Source organism: Puma concolor, chromosome C1, assembly GCF_028749965.1.
Source record: "Puma concolor isolate L17-30 chromosome C1, mPumCon1.1.hap2, whole genome shotgun sequence".
Classification (NCBI taxonomy): domain Eukaryota; kingdom Metazoa; phylum Chordata; class Mammalia; order Carnivora; family Felidae; genus Puma; species Puma concolor.
In genome coordinates, this window is record NC_141674.1 from 8,691,057 (window position 1) to 8,713,023 (window position 21,967).

The 21,967-nt window shown below is 51.1% G+C and overlaps 1 protein-coding gene and 1 pseudogene across 1 annotated transcript in view; both read right to left on the reverse strand.

Annotated features, from left to right (window-relative positions):
- The window catches only part of NPPA (natriuretic peptide A), a 160,987-nt gene that overhangs the window by 9,841 nt on the left and 129,179 nt on the right, over positions 1-21,967 (reverse strand). The window lies entirely within an intron of this gene.
- Positions 4,505-7,023, reverse strand: LOC112861602 (actin, cytoplasmic 2 pseudogene; annotated as a pseudogene).

Consider the following 21,967-nt stretch of genomic DNA (forward strand, 5'->3'; position numbering starts at 1 on the left):
AAGAGGTCTCGTTCTCCTCAACCCAGGTCTGGCCGGAAAGACAAGCATGCAGCAGGGACCTTTGAGACCCCTCCCCACCCTCTCACAACTGCCTGCACTAGGATGCTAATTCTCCAGTATCATCTGATTAAAAGCCTGGGTATGACAAGGAACTTCTGGAATGCTGACCCTGCTTCCATCCCTTAAACGGTAGAACTGATTTGGCTGGAATTTTGAGAGGCAAGGCCCAGAGATGAAGTCACCCAGGAATGCCTTCTATCAAACCTCCTCCAGGTGCCAACACTTCCTCTCCCCCACCAAGCCAACACGTGACGGAAAAAAGCAAGGATGACTGGAAGATGGTTATCTATTTGGTGGGACACTACAGGTATGAGGAGTGCCCCTCTCCAGTGCCTCCCTCATCTGACCATCCGTGACCTAATTCCCATTAGCAGATGGTCTGGACCTCCCATCTGTGATTGCAAATGAGGCTGCAAGGAAAAATGGCCCTGGGAAGAGACACAGCAGATTAACCACCCCCCCCCCCAAAGCGTACATGACTGATGTCACCACCCCTTCCAGATGCCTTGTGTTGACAAGCAGCACGATGAGAGAATGGGGTATGGGTGATGGAGAAAAGGCAGCAAGGGGCAGAAGCAGTGACCCCTAAACAAATCTTACCTTCAAAAAATAGCATCTGCCAGATATGTGAGAAAAATACTGTTTATTGTTTTTCATTTTTTAAATGAGGGAACAGGGGCACCTGGGTGGATCAGTCGGTTAAGCATCCGACTTGATTCGGCTCAGGTCATGATCTCACAGTTTGTGGGTTCGAGCCCCGCGTCAGGCTCTACTCTGAATCCCTGCTCGGGATTCTCTCTCTCTCTCTCTCTGCCTCTCCCCTGTTTGTGCTCTATAAACAAACAAACAAACAAACAAACATACTTATTTTTTAAAAAGTGAGGAAACAGAGCTCAGAGGAATTAATATGCTTTCTTAGTTAATGACTAGGAAAGCTTGGGTTCCAACCCAGGCAGTCTGATTCCAGACCTGACCCTCTTAATCACCGCCAGGGTGATTGCAAGGGGTTTCTACTAAAAGAAAAAGTAGATTAATTCGTTGTCATTTCCAAAGGTAGAGAAAGCTGTGCCATGAGGGATGTGTAAGTTGGTGGCTGTGTGCAAGAAAAAGGATGTAAAGTGTGGCTAAGATGACCATTTTACAGATGAAGATGGGGGGACAAGGGGTAAGAGCTCCATAAAGATGCCAGTCCTGGGAAGATTCTGGGGGCCGGAGTGCGTGTGTGTGTGTGTGTGTGTACATACACCACAGGAAGAATATCCAGAGATTAAGTGAAAGTGAAAGAGAAAACAAAATCCAGTCAAGTGGCAGAGCTGAGTCAGAGGGTCAGAGGCTGCTGAGAATGTAGAGTCCCTCATGCTGACGTTAGAAGTAAAGAGTTGGGGGGGCGCCTGGGTGGCTCAGTCTGTTAAGCGTCCGACTTCAGCTCAGGTCATGATCTCACGGTCCATGAGTTTGAGCCCCGCGTCGGGCTCTGTGCTGACAGCTCAGAGCCTGGAGCCTGCTTCGGATTCTGTGTCTCCCTCTCTCTCTGACCCTCCCCCATTCATGCTCTGTCTCTCTCTGTCTCAAAAATAAATAAACGTTAAAAAAAAAAAAAAGAAGAGTTGGAAGCAAGACAGAGTCCATCAACCAGCATCTATCAAGAAATGACCCGGGGCGCCTGGGTGGCTCAGTCGGTTAAGCATCCGACTTCAGCTCAGGTCATGATCTCTCAGTTCATGAGTTCGAGCCCCGTGTCGGGCTCTGTGCTGGCAGCTCAGGGCCTGGAGCCTGCTTCAGATTCTGTGTCTCCCTCTCTCTCTGCCCCTCCCCCACTTGTACTCTGTCTCTGTCTCTCTCTCTCTCAAAAATAAATAAAACGTTAAAAAAAAAAAAAAGAAATGACCCTGCATGTAACCTGAGCCTCACTTTGCTCTTCTGCAAAATGGACACATACTCCCTCCTTTCAAGGACTACAAGAGAGAAAATGAAGTCTGTGAAAAGCCCAGGGCATCATGGGAAGAGACAAAGAATTAGGAATACAATTTCCCTGAAGGAGATAGTGATCTCACTGGGAGAAGAGTCAGGCCAGGGAAACAATTAAGTGCTAAGCACTCTGATGGAGCCTCCACCTGCCCCGGGGTGGGCCGGGGGGATTGTAGAGAAGATTTTAGGGAAGACACAGGACTGGATACATCCTTCAGGACCTTCTGTCCAGTGAAGAACAATGTATTATCAATCAGCTGTCACACCAGATCATCCCCACGAACACTTATGAGCACCCCCGTGTGCCACACATCTTCCACTCCTATTAAGTGGAGCTTGTACCACTATGTCACAGCATTACTGTACAAGGGTTAAATGAGATGGTATATGTCGTAGACTGCACAATTTCCCCCAAAGATGTCCATGTCCCAGTCTCTAGAAACTGTGAATATATTGCTTAATATGGCAAAGGGGGCTTTGTCTATGTGATTAAAGATCTGGAGGTAGAAAGATTATCCTGGATTATGGGGGGGGGGGGCTAATATAATCACAAGGGTCTTTATAAGAGGGAAGCAGGAGGATCAGGGTCAGAGAGAGAAAAATGAAAGGATGGAAATGGAGATCAGGTATGAGAGAAGATTCTACACTACTACCGGCATCTTTGAAGATGGAGGAAGAAGCCATGAGCGCAATTGGCCTCTAGAAGCAAGAAAAAGCAAAGAAATGGATTCTTCCCTAGAGCTTCCAGAAGGAACACAGGCCTGCCTGCCAGCACCTTGAGTTTAGCCCATTGAAACATACTTCAGGCTTCTGATCTCCAGAACTGTAGGGAAATAAATTTGTTATTTTAAGGCACTAAGTTCGCAGCAATTTGTTTCAATGGTAACGTGCAATTAATCCAGTATACGCAAAATGCCGAGCATAGTGCCCGGTACTTAATAAGCCTTCCGTAAAGGTGGTTGTGGCGGCAATGTTGGTTCTTAGCAGTGTCAAACCTTAGGTGCTAGGTGCTGGCTACAGAGAAAGAAAGAAGCCCCTTAATTCATTCAACAAGCCTTTATTGAACGCGTGGGGTCTCCGTGGTCTGGAGCCCGGACTCTGAAATCAGACTGCCTAGATCCAACAACACCTCAACCTTTTGCTACTTATGGGATCTCAGGCAAGTTACCGCGCATCTCTTCATCTTTTCTCATGTCTGTGTTACATGGTTGTCATGAGGAGGGATGAGACTGTGCAGGCAAAACTAAGCTTTCTGCTAGGAAGTGGGAACACAGAATGAACAAGACAGGCTCTGCTCTTGGGGAACGCACAGTGCAGGGAGAAAGATGCAGTCACAGACTCCCCAGGGTGGTGTGGCCACCGACACTGGAGAGTCCTGGGTGTGCTCTGTAAGCACAGCAGGAAGACTCAGTCGAAGGGGGAGCTTCCCGAAGAAGTTATTACTGAGCTAAGGCTTTGAAGGATAAGAAAGAATTATCCACGGGGATGCCTGGGTGGCTCAGTCGGTTAAGAGTCCGACTTCAGCTCAGGTCATGATCTCGCGGTTTGTGGGTTCGAGCCCCGCATCGGGCTCTGTGCTGACAGCTTGGAGCCTGGAGCCCGCTTCAGATTCTATGTCTCCCTCTCTCTCTCTCTGCCCCTCTCCTGCTCATGCTCTGTCTCTCTCTCTCTCTGTCTCAAAAAATAAATAAAAACATTAAAAAACAAAAGAAAGAATTATCCATTAGAAGGAAGATGAGGAGGGCATTCTGGGCAGAGCTGAGGGCTGCTTAACTGATCAACTGCCACCTCTAGTCTCTTAGTGTGGGCTGCCTTATAGCAAAATACCATAGACTGGGTGGTTTATAAGCAACAGAAATGTATTTCTCATGATTCTAGAAGTTGGAAAGTCCAAGATCAAGACTGGTAGATTCCATGTTGGGTGAGAGCCCTCTTACTGGTTCGTAAGCACTGTCTTTGCCCTATAACCTCAACTGGCAGAAGGGACAAAGGAGCTCTCTGGAGTCTCTTTTAAAAGGGCAGTAATCCCATTGTGAGGGCTCCACCCCCATGACCTAATCACCTTCCAAAGGTCCCACCTCCTAACCCCCTCACATTGGGGAAATAGGTTTCAACAAATGAATTTGTCGGGGTGGGGGAGGGGGGACACAGACACTCAATCTATAGCATCTAGGCTCTTGTCAGAAGGGAGAAGACGCAGACAAGGAAAGGTTTGGGGCAAATGTGCTGACCTACTTCTCCTTAGCTCCCCTCTGACTCTGACCTCCAGCCCTGGGCAGCCAGAAAGGGCAGCACAGTGAGAGCACCGACCTCCGGGGAACGGGGAAGGAGGAAGCAAGGCACACTGTCCAGGGGGTCCACAGGTGGTAAGTCTCTGCCCGCTGTTGTCTCATGGTGTGGCTTTTATGCCCGTCATTCCTCTGCTCTGGGACTCTGTTCCCCCTCGTGTAGAATGAAGGAATGAAATGAAGATTTCTCACAGGTGCAAAAGCCCTGTGAGAGTCAGCTGCCCCTCGTTCATGGTTAGGTCTGCTCGCCGGCTCCCAGCCCCTGCTAGTATCTGCATCTTCTGTGACTCTTTACGCTTTCTCCAAAGGCCAGAAAATATCTGCAGAAGAGCCATCAGATCCTTCACAGCTGTGGCATCAATGCAGGTGTGCGTGCATGTGTGTGTGTGTGTGTGTGTGTGTGTGTGTGTGTTGGGGGTGCTTTGGAAACCAGCATATGAGTTCATGAGTGTGCAGCTCTTCTTTGCTGTGAAGTGAATCTCTAAACTGATGGTTATTAGAGGGAAGGCTGAGATCAGTAGCCTGGAAGAAAATAGCTCTTAATTCTTCCCATCCCGTGTCCAGCCTCACCAGCAGCATCTGAGCGTAATTTCTATCTCTATAGAAATTACATTTCTCATTTCTATAACCTCATAAGGGAAAAGAGTTCTGAAAGGGTTGCCTTATCCTTCCCACCACCTCCAGGAAGGACTGCACCATATTGTCCCTCTAGCTGACACCCCGGTGAGATCATTAGAGCTCCTGGACCCAGAAATGCCCAAAGTTAATCTACTTCAGCCTTTGCAGTTATAGGAGCCAGTAAATCTGCCCCCCCCCACCTTTGTGCCTAGACCAATTTAAGTTCGATTTCTGTCACTTCCGCCCCAAATCTTCCTGACACAGTCCCCAAAAGAAACCGCACACCTTTTTCTTAGAAAAGTTTCTTGGGGCGCCTGGGTGGCGCAGTCGGTTAAGCGTCCGACTTCAGCCAGGTCACGATCTCGCGGTCCGTGAGTTCGAGCCCCGCGTCGGGCTCTGGGCTGATGGCTCAGAGCCTGGAGCCTGTTTCCGATTCTGTGTCTCCCTCTCTCTCTGCCCCTCCCCCGTTCATGCTCTGTCTCTCTCTGTCCCAAAAATAAATAAACGTTGAAAAAAAAATTTTTTTTAAAAGAAAAGTTTCTTGAGAACAAGGTATCACAGCCCTTAGTAACAGCCCAAAGTCTGGAGCCTTTGCAGACAAAGTTGCTGGACACTGCCTAATTTTTTTTTTTCTGCTTTACTGCAGAACTTTATTTTCCTCACGCAATGATGTAGTGCTGGGGCCTAATGTTCTCACATGACAGTAGAACACCAAAATTTATTGTCATCTCTTGAAGAATTGAGAATTGCATACAAAAACCTTACATACATTAAAAGGAGGAATAAATGTACAGGTGTAAATGCAAACCATTTTTCAACTCAGGGCAAGTAACACCCCACGGCATTCTGGCAAGAAAACATCAGTTAAGAAAGCAAAGTGGAGGGGTGCCTGGGGGGCTCAGTCGGTTAAGCATCTGACTCTCGATCTCGGCTCAGGTCATGATCTCACAGCTTGTGAGATCGAGCCCCGCATTGGGTTTTGTGCTGTCAGACCGGAGCCTGCTTGGGATTCTCTTTCTCTCTCAATCTCTCTTTCTCTGTCCATGCCCTGCTTGTGTGCTCTCTCTCTCTCTCTCAAAATAAATAAATCAACTTTAAAAAAAAAAAAAAAAAAGAAAGGAAAGTAGACAGGGGGCACCTGGCTAGCTCAGACAGTGGAGCATATGACACTAGACCTCGGGGTTGTGAGTTCAAGGCCCATATTGGCTGAAAGGATTACTTAAAAATAAAATCTAAAAAAAAAAAAAAAGAAGAGGGGCGTCTGGGTGGCTCAGTTGGTTGAATGTCTGACTTCAGCCCAGGTCATGACCTCGTGTTTCGTGAGTTCAAGCTCCATGATGGGCTCTGTGCTGACAGCTCAGAGCCTGGAGCCTGCTTCGGATTCTGTGTCTCCCTCTCTCTGCCCCTCCCCACCCCCTCAAAAATAAATAAACATGAAAAAAAAATTTTTTTTAAGAAAGAAAAGGAAGTGGGTCCTAAGGCTCAGACTCTCCCAGCCGCATCGGACCAGCAAGACGGAAATGACAACCAGAAAAGTGGTGGCCCCACCAGGCAGCACCGTGTCAGCGAAGAGGTCCTTCCGGATGTCAGTGTCATGACAACTTCGTGATGGAGTTGAAGGTGGTCTCCAGGATTCCCCAGGAGGGAGGGCTGAAAGAGCGCCTCGGGGCAGGGCTGATGGTGATCCCCACCTGTGGGCAGCTTTTCTCCAGGGAGGAGGATGACAGGCTGCTGGCCAGCTCCCGCTCCAAGTCCAAGGTGACATAGCACATCATCTCTGTGACGCCATACATGATTTCCCACTCGGCCACTGTGCTAAAGCTGTAGCCATGCTCCAAGAGGACGTTCATGAGGTAATTCATCATGTCTTGGGCAGCCAGGTCCGGACGCAGGGTGGCCTGGGCAGGTGTGCAGTGTGGGTGACCCCATCTCCAGAGCCCAAGACAGTACCAGTGGTGCAGCCAAAGATCTACAGGGACAGCACGGCCTGGATGGCCACAACCACAGCAGAAGTGTTGACAGTCTCGAACAAGCATGGGCCAGACAAAGGAACAGCCAGTGCAGAGGCCCTACAGTGAATCTGGCACATCGGAGAATGGCTAACAGGCCAGCATGGGGAGTGGAGGGAGTGATAAGAAATGGGCTCAGAGACAGGGCGCCTGGGGGGCTCAGTCAGTTAAGCATCTGACTCTTGATTTCGGTTCACGTCATGATCTCAGAGTCATGAGACTGAGACCCACGTCAGGGTCAGGCTCTGCGCTGACAGGGTGGAGCCTGCTTGGGATTCCCTCTCTCTCCCTCTCTCTGTGCCCTTCCCCCACTTGTGTGTTCTCTCTCAAAATACATGGATAGACTTTAGAAGAAGAAGGAGGAGAGGAGGAGGAGGAGGAGGAGGAAGAGGAGGAGGAGAAAGAAATGGGCTCAGAGAGGTAGTGATGTTTCCACAGTGCACAGCCTTCTGGTTAAGACCTTGGCTAACCTTAGCTCGAGTGAGATGGGGGCCGTCGGAGGGTTTCAGGTCAGAGAGAACGTGCTCTGCCTCACTCTAAGTGTGGCCCTGCCTGTTCCGGGGAGCTGACCCCAAACACCTCCTTTTCTGCTTCTCCTCATCAGGCTGGGACCCTGGGGCTCCTCCTCCAAGCTGCTAAGTTTGAAGCATTCCTACGGGCCCACTGCGTTACCCTAGCGGGGCAAGGGGGTGAGTATCTCCTTCTAGCAGCTTCCCCCCTCTCTGATAGCTAGCGTTCTCTGTTTGCCTTTTCGGATTCTCAGCGCCTCGTTAACAAGTTCATACATTAAATTCTCTCTGTTAAAATAACTGGTGTGGTTCCTGGTCTCCGACCAGCCCTTAGCAGTAGGCTCAGCAGCAAGGCTTCCCCGGGAACAAGGCCTGGTCTCCAGCCTCAAGGACACCCCCGTAAGGCGGTAGGAAGGAAAGTGCCGCCCTCACGTTCCCAGAGATGCCATTACAAATTACCACCCGGGGGGGCGCCTGGGTGGCTCAGTCGGTTGAGCGTCTGACTTTGGCTCAAGTAATGATCCTGTGGTTCATGAGTTTGAGCCCCACGGTGGCCTCTGTGCTGACAACTGCTTGGGATTCTCTGTCTCTCCCTCTCTCCTGCCCCTCACCCCCCTCAAAAATAAACACTTTTTAAAAATTACCACAAAAAAAAAAAAATAAAAAAAAAATAAAATAAAAATTACCACAAACTAACCAGCTTAAAACGTCAGGAATTTTCTCAGCGTTCTGGAGGTGGGAAGTCCAGAATCAAAGTGTTGGCTAGGCCATGCTCCCTCAGAAGGTTCTAGAGGAGGATCCTCCCAGGATGCTTCCAGCTCCAGGTGCTCTTTCCCTTATAAATGTATCTCTGCCTCTGTCTTCGCATCACCTTGTCCCCTCTGTGTCTGTCTGTGTCTCAAACCCTCTCTCTTTTCCCAAATGTTTTTTTTTTATTTTTTAAGTTTTTATTTATTTGCTTATTTTTGTTTTTGAGAGAGAAAGAGAGACAGTACGAGCAGGGCAAGGGCAGAGAGCAGGGTGGGAGTCGGGGGGACAGAGGATCCAAAGTGAGCTCTGCACTGACAGCAGAGAGCCCCATGTGCGGCTCAAACTCAAGAACCGTGAGATCATGACCTGAGTCAAAGGCAGACAGCTAACCGACTGAGCCACCCAGGCACTCCTGTGCATTTATTTTTGAGACAGAGAGAGGCAGAGAGACAAAGAATCCCAAGCAGGCCCTGTGCTGTCAGCATAGAGCCTGACACAGGGCTCGAACTCACAAACCATGAGATCGTGACCTGAGCCAAAATCAAGAGTCGGACCCTTAACCGACTGAGACACGCAGGTGCCCCACTCTTTCTTTTATAAGGATAACCTGTCGTTGGACATCGGGCCCACCTCGTATCTGGGATGACTTCATCTCAAGATCTTTAATTTCATTGCATCTCCAGAGGCCCTCTTTCCAAGCAAGGTTACATTCTCAGGGGTCAGGACGTGGACAGATCTTTTGGGAGACCGCCATTCTCCGTAACGCAACCCCCCAACCCCACCGCCAAATGTCAGTCTTACTGTCCCACGTTCTCTGCTCACCTAATGCCCTGGCCTGCCTCCCGAGTCCCTCATGGTGTGCCCCAACTCACTTTCCACTTCTCCTCTGGGCACAGTCTTTATACCTACACGCCCTGAACCGACGGACCGGCAGTCCTTGAGACCCTAGGCCCTTCACACTGTGGCTGCTTCCTCCATCTGGAAAGCTCTGCTCAGCTTGGCATCATGTTTTCTATGATGCTGGGATGCTGGCTTTGATCCCGCCAACCATACCCTCCCCCTACCGTCCCCCTCACGAATGGCTTGGAGCAGAGTGTTCACCCGAGACCCAGATCATGAATGACTGTCCCAGAAGACGCTAGAAGTTGTATTTCCTCCTTCCCCTGTGTCTCCCAGAGCATCTGGTGTGGACCTCCATTGACAGGCTCCTGATACTATAGTGTAATTATTCAGCGGCTGTCTGTTTTCCCTGCCGGGGTGGGAGCTGCATAGGGCGCGGGTCAGACTTACCCATTTTGTATCTGGAATGGCTGGCACAGGTCTGGACCCATGGAAGAGGCCTCCTTAGACATGTGTTAACCCAGAGATACGCAAATATGTCTGTTTGTGGGGCACCCTGGTGGCTCAGTAAGTTAAGCATCAGACTCTTGTATTATGCTCGGGTCATGATCTCGCAGATCGTGGGTTCGAGCCCCGCGTCTGGCTCCGTGCTGCCAGCTCAGAGCCTGGAGCCTGCTTTGGATTCTGTCTCTCCCTCTCTCTCTTCTCCTTCCCCGCTCGTGCTCTCTCTCTCTCTCTCTCTCTCTCTCAAAAATAAATATTTTTAAAAAAAGAAAGCGCGTAATTCAATAGCTTCTAGTATACTCACAGATAGATGCAGTCATCATAGGCAATTTTAGAGTATTTTCGTCACCTCAGAAAAAAAAACACCTCCATGCCCTTCAGCCATTATCCCCTCCCCCCTGACGCCAGCCCCAGGCAACCACTAATCTTCCTGTCTCCATAGATTTACCTACTCTGGATTTTTCATATAAATTGAGATCATAAATGTGTAACCTCTTGTGTCTGGCTTTTTTCACACGGCGTAATGTTTTCAAGGCTCATCTATGCTGCAGCCTGTATGAGAACTTCGCTCCTCCTTATGGCCAAACAATATTCCATTGTGTGGACGTCTCACATTGTGCTTCTCCATTCTTCCGCCTTTGCAGTTACTTCCGCTGTTAGGCTATCGTCGACAATACCACCGTGAACATTCACACACAAGTTTTTGTGAGGCCGTACTTTTTCACCTCGCTTGTGTATATACCTAGCAGCGGAATGGATGGGCCATCCAGTTACTCTGCTCGATCATTTGAGGCATTTGTACATACAATTATCTATAACATTCCTATATATAAAAGTTTTCATATAGTTCTCAATATAGCTAAAGAGCTGTCGTATTTATTCTTTTAAATTTTTTTTCAATGTTTATTTATTTTTGACACAGAGACAGAGCATGAACCGGGGAGGGTCAGAGAGAGGGAGACACAGAATCTGAAGCAGGCCACAGGCTCTGAGCTGTCAGCACAGAGCCCGACGCGGGGCTCGAACTCACGGACCGCGAGATCACGACCTGAGCCGAAGTTGGATGCTTAACCGACTGAGCCACCCAGGCGCCCTCATACTTATCCTTTAAATGGTCGTTTTATAATCCACTGAATTTTGTATTCATAATGTCATTATTTTCTAATTTGATAGGTAGTGCCTAGACTTCTTTTTTGTTAGTTTGAATGATGCCGCTATAAAAATCTTTACATATGTAGGCCCTTTGTCCTTTTGGGTGTGGGTTCCTCATCCTCCAACATCTAGACATTTGGGGCCAGATCCTTCCTGGTCGGGGTCAGGGTCGGGGGGGCGGGGGCTGTTCTGTGTACCGTAGGATTCTTAGCAGCATCCACGGTGTCCACTCACCACACGCCAGTGGTGTCCCTCTCACGCAAATAATGAAGGCCAAAGGTGTGTCCAGACATTACCAAATGTCCTCTGGGGGAGCAAAATCCCACCTGGTTGAGAACCACTTCTTTATTTCACTAGGCTACGTGCCCAAGAAAGAGTTACCGAATTGAAAGCACGAGCAATTTTCAGGACTCTCCATGCTGATGAGGGGCTGGCCCCCCCAACAGGACCGTAGCAGCTGACAATCTTTGTCACAAGGGCCAAGAGAGCGGAGTCAGGGACCCTCTTGAAAGTGGTGGGGGTGTCTGCGAAAGAGGAGACCTTACACGCGGGGAGAGAATGGCTCCCTACTGCTGCGCGCACACCTACAGGGGGCGCCGTTCACACGGCAGTCCCCGGGAAGGGCTGCGCGGGGCACATCTCCGAGCGGACGTTGCTCACTTCCGGGGCGATGTGAACACAGCAGCCTCTAACTCCGGGGGCGGGGGGGGGGGGGGGGGGGGAGGGTCACTCTGAAGAACAAGCACATCGTGGCTTAGATCCTGCAGGCTCTGGAAATGGAGAAGGGCAGGGAGGGAGGGAAGGAGTGGAAAGCAGAAACGGCCACAGGAGAGGAAGAGGGAGCGGCCAAGCCCGGAGGGTCACATTCATGAATGGCTTGGAGTGGGGTGGGGGTGGGGGGGGGCACACGTGAGGCCAAGATCATGAATGGCCGTCCCGGAACTTCCACATGAGAGCTATTTGAAGAGAGAACACTCTGTGCCTGGGGAGGGTCACACAGGAGCAGGGCCAAGTGCGGGGCAAAGAGCTCTGTGACACTCCCACTGCCAGAACAGGGCACCCAAGGCCTTCTGGTTGGCTCTTCTCCCTCAACACTACTCCCCAGAGAAGGGGGCAGTCCCCAGGCGCCTCAGAGTTCCAGGCCCTCCGAAGCTAGCTGCATCCTCCGGGACATGTTTGGGGACCTGTCCCCGTGGTCAGAGCCATGTTCCCTCATTTAAAAGGGAATGATGTGAGAGGCTGGGAAAGTAGGTCGGGGGTGATAGGAAGATCAGACAGGGGCCATTGTGCTGGGTTGAACTGTGTCCCTTAAAATTCATGTTCTCCCAGAACCTCAGAACGTGACTTTATTTGGAAATAGGATCCTTGCAGTTGTCATTAGTTAAGACGAGATCATACTGGAATAGGGTGGGTCCTAAATCCAATATGACTGGTCTCCTTATAAGAAGAGAAGAGACCGCAGATCCAGACAGACAGGGAGGGAGGGAGGGAGCAGTGTTAAAAACAGAGGCAGAGTTAGGAGTTAGGAGCCATGTGTCTACAAGCCAAGGATTTCCAACAACCACCAGAAGCTGGAAGAGGCAAGGAGAGATCCACCCCTAGAGCCTTCAGAGACAGCACAGCCTTGCCGACACCTTCATCTCAGACTTCCAGCTTCCAGAACTGGGAGAGAATAAATTTCTGTGGCTTGAAGACATCCAGTTTGTGGTGCTGTGCTGTGGCCACCACAAGAAGGAACACAAACATCTTGGATTTACAAAGCGTCTTTGGCCTGGGCTCCTGGGTCCTTAAGTTTATGCCGTACGTCTCTGGGGGGCTTAGCCTTTGATAGGACGAGGTAGGGTCTGGGTTCCAGGAGTCAGCCTGCCCAAGATTTGGAGTTTAGTCCCGCCTCTTCCCTCTGTGGCAGATGGCCACAAGATCTCCCACGGGACATGCTTTTCCTACAACAGGATCTGTAACTCTCCTTCCCTCCGAAAGAGGGTCCACCACGTTCCCTCCTCTGGAACCTGGGCAGGCTCGTGGTTATGGCAGAAGTCGCACCGACCTCTCAGGCTAAGTCTTGGAAAGTGAAGCAGCTTTTGCTTTGCTCAGCAGATCACTTGTGCTGGAGGCCAGAGTCAGCATGTGAGGAGTCCCACTGCCTTGAGGCCTCCATGCCATGAGGAAGCCCAGACCAGCCCACCTGGAGAAGCCCTGAAGCCCCAGGAAGAGAGAGAAACGCCAGGCCAGCCCCACCTGCCCCAGCTCCAGCCACTGCCTGTCTGCAGTAGCATCCAAGACCCTGAGTCAGAAACCACACAAGCCCTTCCCAAACTCTCGGCCCACAGAAACCCTAAGACAGAATAAAATAAGTGCTGTCATTTGAAGCCACTGAATTCTGGGGTGATTTACTACACAGCGATTGATAACCAAGTGCTAACTGTATATCTTGGGCAGACCACTTTAGCCTCCCTTTGCCCGTCTATATTAGCAGCACCTACCTCAGGGGGTGATTGAAAGATTAAATGAAATAATATATGTAGGGGCACCCAGGTGGCTCAGTCGGTTAAGCATCTGACTTCGGCTCAGGTCATGATCTCACAGTTCATGTGTTCGAGCCCCACATCAGGCTCTGTGGGAAGGAGTGGGTGGGGGGGGGGGGGGACAGGAGATCCAAAGTGGGCTCCGTGCTGACAGGAGCAAGCCCGATGCAGGGCTTGAACTCATGAACCATGAGATCATGACCAGAGCTGAAGTCAGACACTCAACTGACTGAACTACCCAGGTGCCCCCTCTTTTTTCTTTTTTTTTTTTTTTTTAATGTTTATTCATTTATTTTGAAAGAGAGAGAGAGAGAGTGCCCATGCACATGAGCAAGGAAGGGGCAGACAGAGAGGGACAGAGAATCCCAAGCAGGCTCCTAGCTGTCAGCACAGAGCCCGACACAGGGCTCTAGCTCACAAACCATGAGATCATGACCTGAGCCACAATCAAGAGTTGGATGCTTAACTGACTGAGCCACCCAGGTGCCCCCTATTTTCTTAAGTCATTAAGTTTGGGCTACTTTGTTACACAGCAACAGCTAACTAATACAGGTAATACTATAATACAGGTAGATATCATCATCTCTGTTCTATAGATGAGGAAATTAAGGAAATAATTCATCCCTTCGGCAACTCTTTACTGAGTGTCTACTCTATGCGACGCTGCCTTAACACTGGGGCCAAACAGGCACCAAAGAATATAGGACTCCCTTCCTCACAGAGCAGGAGACCTGAACCTGCTAAGTCATTTGGTCTCGACCCACAGCAAAGTGACACAACCGAGCTTCAGCTTTTATCCATCTTGCTCTAATTGTGTGACCCCAACACCCAGAGATTCCCCCCCTCCACATACAAAGTGATTCCTGGGAGACTGATGTGCTCACCTCCCACTGCTCACACCCGAACTGGAGGCCAGAGAGACAACTCCCCACAGAAGTGTGGATCCTTCCAGGGGTACAACCTGTGAACAGGACAGGAAGTCCTGCCCCCCTCCACTGCTCCGTTGCGGGGGGTCGGGGGGCTTTCAGGCACTTGCCACCTGAGAGGAAACTCTGATGAGGGAGGAAAGTGACAAGAATGTCCCCAGGTGGGGACACTTAGGGATAAAGCCGACCGACAGCTTCTCCGTTCTTCAGCAACCACTGTGGTCATCTCAAGAGGATCGTTTTGGTTGCATGATGCGAAGCAGCTCTTGGCCAGAACTCCAAACCTGCTAAAGGTCATTTAGCATTCATGGTCACTGACAGATGACTCCTGCTCTTGGGGACCCACCAGTCTGTTCTGCTCTTTCCAACTCCAAGGCGAGGGCCATAGACGAGTCTTTCCTTCTAGAACCACACGGCCGCCTCATCGCCTCAGGTCCCAGCTGCACAGAGTTGCCCACTTGTGCCCTGAGAACGGAGCCCATGCCACCAGGACAGCTCAGCTGCTCTTGCCTCAAAAATAAACAAATGAATGAATGGGGAGCTCTAAAATCACCCATTTCCAACCCCTCAATTTAAATAGAAAGAGAATCAGAGGCCCAGAGAGGTAAAGCCATCGTTCCAAGTTACGGGATCAGCTTCTTACCTTCTTCCCTCCTTTCCTCCCTCCATCCCTTCCTCCCTTCCTCCTTCCCTTCTTCCCTTCCTTCCTTCTTTTCTTTCCTTCCTTCCTTTCTTCTTCCCTGTGCTCACACATACACCAGGAGCCCTCTAAGGGGCCCTGGGAGACAAGCTAATGTTCACTGAGCACATAGTGGGGGTCATGAACGGTTCTACACGCTGAAGGTAATCATCATGTCATTTACAGTGAGGGAGAAATGAGCAGAGCTGGGGGCCGAGCAGCACTCCATAAATGCTCACTCGTATTTTTATTATGCTGGGGTGCAGAAGGGCCAGGTGCCTTGCCCAATGCCCCTGGTGGGTGAATTGTGCCCACAGTGTCCACTGCCCCCACCACTCAGTCCCCAGGGGCCTCTGGGGAGGGCTCAGGGAATGTTCCAAGGCTCCGGGAGACAGGTTTCCCCTTCAGGACTCAGGTGCTCAGAACGGGGTTTCTCTCCATTGCTTTTATTCAACATCTTTGCGTTGAGCACCTACTGTGTGCCAGGCACAGGGGCCGACTAAGAAAGTTCTCTCCACAGAGCTGACATTGGAGCCAAGACCCAAAGAATGAGAAGAAGCCAAGATTCCAGGGAAGAGTGATCCAGGCAGCAGGAAAAGAGGCCAGGCCTTGAGGAGGGAAGGGGTGCTGTGTTTGAGGAACAGCAGAAAGCCAGCAGGCTGGAAGAGCAAGGGTGAGAAAGGCTAATTAAAGGCCTCCAAAAGATGTCCACAGCCTAATCCCTGCAACCTGTGAGTGTCACCTACCTGGCCACCAAAGGACTTTCCAGATGTGACTAAAGTAAGGGTGTTGAGGTAGGGAGATTAGGTTGGATCATCCAAGTGGGCCCAAAACCCAGTCACAGGTACCCTTGTAAGAGGGAGGCGGAGGGGGACTTGGCCCGGGCGGAATGGAAGAAGGCCGCGTAACCTCCCAGGCAGAGGCCAGAGTGATGTGCCATGAGCCAAGGGACAGCAGCCACCAGAAGCTGGAAGGTGTAGGGAATGGACTGTCCCCAGGGCCTCCCGAGGGAGTGTGACCCTCCCACACCTTGACTTTAGCCCGGTGATACAGATTTTGGACTTCTGGCTTCCAGAACCATGAGCGTTGCGTCGTTCTGAGCCAGCATGGTTCTTGGTTCCTGTAGCTTCTGGACAGTAAGAGTGAAGGCAGGGAGGACAGCGGCAGGGGCAGCGGAAGTGGGAAGGAGCCGGGATTCTGGTCCTGACGTGGCTCCCTGCCCTTTCCCCCTTCTCCTGCTCCCCTCCTCCTTTCCCTGCCAGTGCATCCCGGCACCCCCACCCCTTTTATTTTTTTCAGTTTACTCGTGTATTTATTTTGAAAGAGAGAGAGAGCAGGAGTGGGGGTGGGGCGGAGAGAGAGGGAGAGAGAATCCCAAGCAGGCTCCAGGCTGTCAGCACAGAGCCCGACACAGGGCTCAATCTCACAAACTGTGAGATCATGACCTGAGCCTAAACCAAGAGTGGGACACTTAACTGACTGAGCCACCCAGGTGCTCCAACACCCCACTCCTTTTAAAATAACTTGTAGGGGCACCTGGGTGGCTCAGTGGGTTGGGCTTTGGACCTCAGCTCAGGTCATGATCTCCCCATTAGTTGAGTTTGAGCCCCCCATCGGGCTGTGTGCTGTCAGTGCAAGGCTTGCTTCGTATCCTCCGTGTCCCCACCACCACCACCCTGCCCTGCCCCCTCCTGCTCTCTCTCTCTCAACAATAAACAAACATTAAAAAAAAAACTTTTTTTAATCGATAAAAATCTAGCAAAATATAATGCAATAAAATAACTCGCAGCCAGCAGGCATCAGCTTTGAAACTGCAAACACATGCTTAAATCTTCGAAGGCAAGCAGTGGGAGGGTGGGGGGAGGGGGGAAGCAAGATTCATCTCTGTCTCTCTTCTCACCGCCATTCTTACAAATGTCCCTGCAAAGCGCGCCTCCGCCCTGTGCTGGGAACCGGAGGCCAGAGGCCCGGAGCCCAAGCTGTGCCCCACCAGCCCCTGGCTGTCAGCACCCTTGGCCCGCAGGATTGCTGCAACTCTGTCACTCTAACAGCTTGATAAAGCCCCGCGACCTGCTCGTCTGGAGCCCGGGCCTCTACGCCTGATAAGGTGGGCCTGTCAGCGGGCTTGTCCACACCTGCTCCTGGCCCAGCCTCCCTGGGCCCACCCCTGCTCTGGGCTTCCTGCTGCCTGTTTACAGCCAAGCCCCGGCCACCGTGCCTAGGCCGGGCCACAGTCACCTTGAGGTGACCCCTGAGAACCAGGCTTGTGTAGCAGGATCGGGAAGAACGGTTCATTCAGGATATGGAGTGGGTCCACAGTGCCAGAGATTTTCTGCCCCAAGTGCAGGCCAACCCACTATTTCCAGAACCTTCCTTGGTTTGGGGAGTGGGGGGGCAGTGGTTAGAGAGAGGTAGGCGTGGGATTCCAAATGCAGCAGCATCGGGGCCTTTCTTAAGGCAGCCAGCTAAGCCAGCAGGGCCTTGACCCCTGGAAGACATTTGGAACACCCAAGACATCACTGTTGTCATAACAAGGGAGGGGGGTGCTCCCCACATCTATGGATAGAGGCCAGAGAAACTGCTAAGCATCCCACAGTGCACAAGACAGCCCCCACAACAAAGAACGATCAGTCCAACATTTTGTTGCCAAAATGTCAACGGTGCCGAGATCGAGAAACCCCGGCTGGACAACAGAGAAGTAAGCCTGGAAGTGGGGCTTTCAAATCCCTCACCCAGAGATGCAGAAGTCAAGTCCAGCAACTGTCTGGAAGCCCGGGCATGGGCCAGAGCCAGGGCAGGGCCCTGCCTTCAGGCATCAAATGCCCCTGGAAAGGCCAGCGTCTCCCCGAGGTCCTTCCTGACCCCACGGTCTCTTGGCCAAGTTCATCCTAGGAACGCCGTAGAAAATAACAGCTGAAGGACACGTGAGTGGCTCAGTCGGTCGAGCGTCCGACTTCGGTTCAGGTCACGATCTCTTCGTTCGTGAGTTCGAGCCCTGCGTCGGGCTCTGTGCTGACAGCTAAGAGCCTGAAGCCTGCTTCAGATTCTGTGTCTCCCTCTCTCTTTGCTCCTCCCCCACTCACACTCTGTCTCTCTCTCTCTCTCTCAAAAATTAAATAAATAAATAAATAAATAAATAAATAAATAAGAAAGAAAATAACAGCTGCTGTTTTCCTGAGCACCAGCTATGAGTTGGGCATTGCATCGAACATTTTTCTTCTCTGTGGTGTTTCTACACAGCAATCTGGGGAGGAAGGGATTGTCTCCAGCCTCATCTCATAGACAAGGAAATTTTTCTTATTAAAACAAATTTGTTAAACATTTATTTACTTTTGAGAGATAGACAAAGTGCAAGTAGGGGAGGAGCAGACAGAGAGGGAGACACAGAATCCAAAGCGGGCTCCAGGCTCCGAGCTGTCAGCACAGAGCCCGACGCGGGGCTCAAACTCACAAACTGTGAGATCATGACCTGAGCTGAAGTCAGAGGCATAACCGACGGAGCCACCCAGGTGTCCCCCGCTGAGTCATCAACTAACTTACCCAAGGTCACCGTCATGGTCAGGTTGGAGTACCAAACCCTAGTCCTTCAGAATTTCCTTATTTGGAGATAGGGTCTTTGAGAGATGATCAGGTTTAAGTGAGATCATTAGGGTGGGTCCTAAAATCCAATATAACTGGTGTCCCTCTGAACAGGGGAAACTTGGGCAGACACCCTAGCATTTAGCAGGTCCCCTAAGTAAAGTTTCTGCTTCCAGAAGCTTCATTTGGTTGCTGCTCATAACACCTAAAATAATGCTGCTAAATAATGATAATAATAATAATAATAATAATAATAAATCAGTGTGAGCACCATCCCAAGTTGTGCTGGAATTTTTTTTCCATAATAATTCATCTGGGCCACCCAGGCAGTAAGGACTAGTAGATGAGTAATTAGGAGAAGAACCCCGGGCTCTACAGGTCTGAATGACAGGCATGGGTCGAAATCCCAGTTCTAAAGCCCACTAGCTCTGTGTGATCTTAGGCACATCACTCCAGACCCGCCAGCCTCAGCTTTCCCAATCCGTAAAATGGATACAGCAATAGTGCCCACGTCATGGGGTTTTCACGGAGGCTAAGTGAGATGCTGCCTGTAGGAATCAGCCCAGCGTCATTCTCTGCACATTGTATTCCCCCCATAGTGAGCTATTGTTGTGACTCTGATTATCACTATGATGGTGGCTTTGTCCTACTGTCCCAGGAGGACGGAGGGGAGTGGCTACCCATGACTGGCTCTCCTTGTTGAATCTCTGCTCCAGGTCCCCCCTAAGGGAGCGGGGGGACACTCAGAAGACACTGGGGAGTCAGGAGAGGGCTGTGGGGCCCTCACCTGGCTCCTGCAGGAGTCACGTGGGTGGTCACATGCGGAGCACGAGGCACTGACTGCGTCTCCGTCACATTCCCGGGAATCCTTAGTGACAGAGCCTGAGCTGCTGTCCCACGGGATGGCTTTGCCCCACGCAGGATAGCGCTACGCCCCCCACGTGGTGCCCGGCAGGCATTGCTAGCTGGGCCTGAAACAGCTGCCACGAAGCCACCAGAATCCGTGACAGGATGGACGTGTCTGGTGGAGAAACCTCTCAGAAGAGGTGGAAGGAAGACCAAGGACTGGTGCCACCAAGAGATCCCCCTGGACCTGTTGCTTCTGAGAGACAGGCTGGGTGTCCCTCCACCCGCAGGACGCAGCAAACGTCCAGCAACACTGACCAGAAGCCTGACACTTTGTGGCACAAAGGGGGGCCCCAAAAATGTCCCTGCCCTCGACGCATTCGTCGTCGAGAAGGAGGGAAAGACCAACACATCTTTTCGTTGTTGTATTTTGCTTTGTTACGTGATGAATGACAAAGGCCAGATCTCCCAAATTTTCCTGCCAAAGCCCAGAAATAAATGATAGAAAAATAACAAAGGAAAAAACCCAAGTCGCGTAAGAGAAAACTGGGGAGTCCAGCCTAGGGGGAGGACGGTGGTAGATGACCGACCTTTTATTTTCTTTAATTTTCTTTCTTTTTATTTTTCTATAAAGTTTATCTATTTATTTTGACAATGAGAGAGTGCACAGGAGGGGCAGAGAGAGGGAGAGAAAGGGAATCCCGGGGCTCAACACGGGGCTCGAACCCAGAAACTGCGAGATCGTGACCTGAGCCTAAACCAAGAATAGGATGTTTAACTGGCTGACCCACCCAGGCACCCCTTTAATTTTATTTTTCGGGCAAAAGTAACACATGTCCCCAGTAACGAAAAGGACATCGGGCTTTGGAAAGAGTCCCGTCTGGATCCCCACCCCTCAGCTCTACTCCGATCCCGGATGCGCGCTGATCCATTTCTCACAGCCCCTTGCGTGGATCGCTCAGCCACACACGGGCACATGCATGGACATCCAGTCCTTTGCATTTTCCGCTTTGTTGCTTAAATTATTCAGCAATTCGGTTACTAAATTACATGATCTTAAAGACCATTCTATACGAACATATAGACCTAATGTATCGACCTCATGGCATAATCATGCCACAAAGTCCAAACCAGGTAGCTTTCGAGCATGAAATGGGGTGGTGTTAAGAACCAGGACTCCCCAGCGGGGCCTGGGTGGCTCAGTCGGTTGAGCGCCCAACTTGGACTCAGGTCGTGTTCTCACGGTCCGTGAGTTCGCGCCCCTTGTCGGGCCCTGTCTGTGCTGACGGCTCAGAGCCGGGAGCCTGCTTCAGATTCTGTGTCTCCCTCTCTCTCTGCCCCTCCCCGACTTGTACTCTGTCTGTCTCAAAAGTAAATAAATATTTTTTAAAAATGAAAAAAAAAAAAAAAAAAAACAGGACTCCCTAGACAACCAGGTCTTAGAAGGAGTTGTGAAAAAGCCCGAACCAAAATTGAGTTGGATACAGTTGGACAATCGAACACATCTTTCCTGAGTGCTCTCCGTGACTTCTAAGTGGGCCTGGGTGTAGGAGACACCTTAGGCTGGGCTCACCTCATCGGTCCTCAAATCTGAGGGACTCCTAGGGAAACCCAGTGTGCTAGACTTTGGGGACATGTATGTCATTTTCCTTGTGGATTCTCCTACTTTCCCTTCAAAAATTCCAGCAGTCTCCCTGAGGGTTGATTGAAGATCTATCTGCTTATCTGCTCTATTCTTTTTTTTTTTTTTTAATGTTTATTCATTTTTGAGAGAGAGCATGTGTGAGCGGGAGAGGCGCGGGGGTGGGTTGGGGGTGGGGACAGAGGATCCAAAGTGGGCTCTTAGGCTGACAGCAGAGAGCCTGCGAGGAGCTCAACACATGAACCCTGAGATCATGACCCGAGCCAAAATCCCAAGATCCAACCGACTGAGCCACCCAGGTGCCCCTGCTCTATCTATTCGGTGAGGAACCCAGGCTTCAGGGTGAGGACAGGAACAGGAAGCCCAGCTGGGTGGGCCAGTAATCGATGAGTCCCCGCTGTGGGGAACGCCATGGACACAGCCCCCAGACCCTATTCCAGCTACGCCCCTCCCCGCTGAGTCCCGGCTGCAGCCTCCCTTGGTGGACCGGTCCTTCTTCACCCAGGCAGCCGGTCTACACAGGTCCCTGGGCCTCGAGGCCCCTGTTACCCGAGAGTGGCCAGGGCACTGCCCTCCCGGTTCCATCTCAGCCTGATTCAACATGTGTCTTCAAGCACCTAAGTCCTTTCTGAGGAAGTGAGGCTGAAGTTGAGGGAGTGGGGCTTATCTGGACAAGGGGGACAGGAGGGGGACAGCAGGGGGGCGGGCTCCATCAGACGGACTCAGTGTGTTGGGCAATGGAAGAGACCACCATGGGGCTGGGCTGTGGGGAGAGAGGGGGCAGGCTGGACCTCGTGGGGCTTTCGAGATCGTATCCCCAGAGCCACCCGCAGGAGTTAAAGGAATTCACGTGTGTGGTGACAGGACCCAAGGTGCCACCCTCCCCGCCGTGGAAAACAACTTGGGGTGAGAGGAAAGTCAAATGACAGTCTTGGGCCTCAGGCCAGGGCGCAGGGGAGGGAGAGAGGGGTCATCTCAGAGCCGGGGGACTGCGGGCTCCTGGCACATCATTCCAGGAAGTGGCTTCATAGGACTTCGACAGCTTCCTGAGAGGCGGCCGTATCCCTGAGGG